The sequence below is a fragment of the Ambystoma mexicanum genome, chromosome 5p, assembly GCF_040938575.1.
Source record: "Ambystoma mexicanum isolate Mex_15411 chromosome 5p, UKY_AmexF1_1, whole genome shotgun sequence".
Lineage (NCBI taxonomy): Eukaryota > Metazoa > Chordata > Amphibia > Caudata > Ambystomatidae > Ambystoma > Ambystoma mexicanum.
In genome coordinates this window covers 749,577,022-749,582,225 of record NC_090930.1, presented here as the reverse complement: position 1 = coordinate 749,582,225, position 5,204 = coordinate 749,577,022, and positions in this window count along the sequence as shown.

Genomic DNA, 5,204 nt, shown 5'->3' with positions numbered 1-5,204 from the left:
GCTAGTGATAATAACCCCATCACCCTTGCTAAATGTCTCAATGATCTTATGTAAGGAGTTATGTTAGTCAAGATTGTATGCAGCACCCTTTGGGTGCACTACAACAACCCTGACCCCTTTGGCAATAGGAACCCAACCTTTGGTATAAATCTGTACTGCACAGTTTGGTAGCGTGTTGAGCAGCCAGGCTTATCTCAAGAGGGGTCAATGTGAGCTGTACGGGATTTACACAGAGATTCACAGTGACAAGTATTCAAATTCACAGTGACAAATATTCAAATAAACTCTTACACACAAGGTTTCTTGAGTAAACAATTATTAATTGATTTACCGTCAGTTAGAATAAGCCGTCTTCAGAAGGGAGAAATATAAAACAACACACAAATATACTCCAAACATACACACTCTTAGTTATCTAAATCAGTAGACAACCCATTTGGGATGACTCACAGACACTACCTACATCCTCAGGTGACATCAATTGCTAGGGTGCTGTGGACATTAATATATCACTGTTTGCATTCAGACTTTCTTATGAGGGTTTCAAAGAAAAGAGGGATCAGAATAAAACAAGTATTCACAAAATTATTCTTAAGGAGGTAAGTACTTTCAATAACCCCCGCCCCCAATGCAAAGTCTGTTAACCCTTTCCTGGACCGAAGGCAAAACACATAAGAAGAAGAGAGAAGAGTCATTCAGAGAGCCAGGCCAGCCAATGTTAAGTTTGCAAACGTCAAGGTGAACTAAAGCACTTCTTGCAGGTAAGTAGACAGTCTTTCGCAATGTTTTAAAAATCTTGGTAGAATAGAAGCAATCAACGTAGGGCCACAAGCAGATTAGGCTTGTGAAGTAAAGAAGCTGATAGCAACTCTACAGATGCAGCCAAGCAAGTCTCCAACGAGGACAAGTGGTTACACAAGAGGTACGATCTCTTAGACGTTACAGTATCTTTAGGTTGAAGAAAAAGTGCAGCAGATGACTTCTGTTCCTGTGCAGCTCTGCAGATCTTGCTGTTCCTGGGCCTCAGTCGTAGGGACAAGAGGGAGGGGCTTCAGGGAACACCTGCACTGCAATGGGACGGTCACCGCTCGCAACCGGCAAACCGGAGTGAACAAATTACTCATGTTCTTTTGGAAGAATTATTCTTTATTATTAAAGAAATAATAAAATAATAAAGAATAATTCTTCCAAAGGAACATGAGTAATTTGTTCACTCCGGTTTGCCACCTCAAACAAGTGGCACTTTCGTGTTTCAGCTCCTCGCGTCTACCGCAAATAGCAACATGGCTGTTGAGATGGGGTTTCCTTGCGTCTGGGGTCTCACACTCTGTTGAGGGGGCTCAGGCCTGGTCAGTCCAGTTTCCTGGGAGTCCGGAGGATCTTCCTGGAGCTCTTGGCCAGCTTAAAAGCAACGCAAACAAACTGGTGTTCCTCTCCCTGGCTATCCGGTTCCAGCAGCAACTGCAGTGGAAACTCGACCAGCTTTGAGAGGATGTCCAGGTGGCATACTTTGAAGTTGATTGGTCCCACCAACTCAAAGGGAGAAGTCGTCATTGCAGGTGCTTTTCTGTCAATACGAATTTGGAGTTTCTGCACAGCAGCAGGGCTTCACCAGGCAAATCAATGGTCCAGGAGTTGCAGCAGGCGTCCTGTTTTGCCTACAAAACATAGAGCCTTCTTTGAAGAACCGCCGACTAGATTGCAATCCCCCAGTTCTTCTGTGACCATGGCTTATTATGCCATGTCCAGAATTGGTAGCCGGGAGCCACTGACATTTAATAATCGAGCCTTGCAGGCGAACCAGGCTTCGGCTACACCTGTGGCAATATTCTTCCCTATCAGGAAAACAGAAATGTCCATTTAGGGTCCGCCATCTGTGTAACCTACTGTTTCCCACTATGCGGTGCAAGAGTTTAGTTTGTGGACGCTGATCACCCACAGGGACCCTCTGCTCAAGCGAGCGAGCGGGAACCTGCTCAATGTTCACTTCCGGCCCTGGGATTTGATGATTAATGTTGGCACAGGACACACACCTTTACCGGTTGCAGAGCATCACTGCAGTCCTCTTTCTCTGGAAGTAGAGCCATGTGGGCTCACAAGCGAAAGTGACAGACAATATCTACTCCAGACCAAGAGCAGAAGTATGTTCAGTATCCATGGGCAGTGTAAGGCATCCCTCCCTCATTTGCTCATCACAATTGTTATCGCATTTGTTCGATAAGAAGTGTTTTGTAAAATTCTCCACATGTGGTAATGCAACCATTCATAGGATTTGGATTGGGTATATCTCTGGTAATGCACTACATGGGATCCCCCATGTAATGCACCATCCCACATGTATGTGGGCCCATTAATTCATTCCTATTTGGGTTCATGTGACTATCGGTGTTGGCAATTCCCACAACTCCACCACTCCCGCCGATGAGTCTAGAGCTACTTCTGTTCCTGGTCTCTAGAGTAGAGGTTGTCTGTGCCGTCCGCCTGGGATCCCACGTGCCTCGACTTCCAGAAGAAGCGAACTGCATTGGATGTGATCCTGCAACCGGTGATGGTGCGTGTCCTCTGCTAACTTTCATCACTGCACCTCATGCCCTGAAGTGAATGTGGAGCAGGTTCCTGCTCGCGTGTTCCTTCAAGCAGAGTGTACCTGTGGGGAACCGCTACAAACTGAACTCTAGTAGCAGTTACACCAGAAAGTGTGGAACACACCACACAACGTAGCAGCACTCTGCAATTCTTTTACTATGCAGCACAGACCCTAGCTTAATTCAATCCTATAAAGTAATATCTGGTCTACATTTTAGGCATTTCTATACTGAGACTCATCTCAGGATGCGGGAGCAGCAAGAAAAGGCTGCTGGTGGCTAATGCATCTTCAACAGGTGAAGGGGATTGGACAATGGTCTGAAGAGCTAGGAGCATTTGCAAAGGATTGCTAGAGTGGTCGTTTCTTTCTTGCTAATGTAAAATAAAGAAAAGAGTAAAGTGTGTAATTCTTGCCTAGTAAACTTAAATTGGACTAATTATTAGTGGTTTAAATACATTTCCGGTCACTGTACATTTTTATCAAACGCGTTTGCAAAATAATTAAGTCATCTTTCATACATCTAACAACTTCTTTTTTAATTGCTGATTTCTAAAAAATAACACCGGGCTGCTGGCTTTCTAGAAAGAGCACAGGTCCTGCGGTAGAGAGCGTAGGGTCTCCATGTTATGCCTGATCTCAGGAGTAAGCGCGTGATAATTTTAAGCCCCTCCACACAGGCTTGGCCTACTTCCAAGATATCATTTTGCCATCTATTTAATCTTCTTCCAGAACATATGGGCATTATAAATCGTGCCTGCCTGTCAGTGCCTTCTTCCATGTCTACTTCATAGAGGGCATGGTTGTATTGTCTGTGTCAATCTGTACAGTGGGGGCATTGGAAATTACAGGGAATGCAACTGATTCTTGCACCATGCGTATTCTGAACAACTCAAATGTCAATCTGGAGGTGTGGGATTAAGCAAACGTGTTCATGGCTGGTGCATGACAGTTTCCATGTTGTCACGGTGGGTGCCCACTTCCCCGCAAGGTAGTGACATGATATTGACCGGTGCCCCACTGCGGCTCACGTGAATGAAAGGGTCTTTTGCACATATGTGCAATCAGGAGACTTTAGCAGACAGTGTAGTGGGAGAACACGTGCTTTACTTGCTTTGCACTGGCTGCAGATATTTTTGTAATATTGCCACAGAAGTTGCATATCACACTGATCCATTTCGCAAATGTTCCCCCAGGTTTGAATGCTTGCTTTCCAAAGCCATGACTGACAAGCTGTAGAAGTTCAGGACGTATCTCGCTGGGCTTTTTCTCGCCGAGCTAATTCTGCTGTTGAACATGCTTTCCAAAATACCTTTATCCCAGGTGCCCATAGCCAGTCCCAATCAATGCCAGTCCAGATGACTGTCTACGGTGCCACCGGAAGGTGAAGCCAGGTTGCTCCGTAGAAGTCGCCCAGGGGTTCGTTTGTGCCAAGTATGTAAATGGCATTTTGCACAGATCCTGGCAATAGTCTCGAGTTGTGCCCAAACTCTGTGTGTCACAGTCTAGGATTAATTCATTTGTAAGTAGCATTTCTGGATGTAGTGCCACGCAATAACATTCTAAAAATAAACATTTTGTTGGGAAGAAGGTGAAACCTGTTGTAGTAAATTCTTATAAAGATGACAGGAGGCTGTCGGTTAGCTTGATGTCCTTTATTAACTGGGCGACATCTGCTGCAAACATATGCACATAAACGTGCCAAAACAACCAGGCAACGTGCCTGTTAACAGCTGCAGGGCTGGGGGGCTGGGGTGCCTTGTGGTGCAGGCCCCAAGCCCAAATCTCGGAGGAGCCGTCCGGACGCGTCCTGATGCGTCCTCTGCCGCTCCCGGAATGCGCGCGGCGCGCGCGGGGGCGGTCTTCGTGCGGCCGCGAGATCTCGCGAGAGTGGGGCTCTCGCGATATCTCTACACATCTCCCCTGGGTAATGCAAAGGAAGTTCATTGCAAGACATAGTCTTTGTATCTCACCGGTCTTCTGTGCTCTCTACTGGATCGGCCACCTTCTCCGGTGCGGACTTCCGTCTGCTCCTGTTCTGGTTCAGACCTAGGTGTTTCCGGTTCCATCTCTGTTTCTTCCCTCTCTCTGTCGTCCCTCTCTGGCTCGCGTTCTTCCCTTCGCTCATAGTCTAATCCTCCTTCCGCATGTGATCTCTCCGGGGTCCTCGCTCTTTCTTGTCTCTTCTGATAAAGGGCTACTCTTTCCAGATTCCACGTGCGCCCATCTTCGGTGCGAACATGGTTGATTCCCCTGTGACTCACTTTTATGGGTCTGCTGAACCGCGAGCCTGTGATTTGATCTTTTTTTGGCAGTCTTATTTTGACCCAATCTCCCCTTCCCATGTCTGATGCTTGCTTGGTTCTTCTTCTTCGGTCACTCCATGTTTTCATGCGTGCCTTGCTGTTTTCAATTCTCCACACCACCTCTGACATGTCAACTGCTTCATCCTCTCTTACTTTGGACAGCCATGGGGGTATGAGCGTGGAGGCTGCACTCCTCCCTCTCAACATTCGAAACGGGGATATTTGCGTGATCCCGTTGGGAGTGAGCCTGTGGGCCGCTATGGCCTCCTTGGTTGTTTTCAGTGGGTCCATTCCAGAGGCTGTGGCTAGTTGGA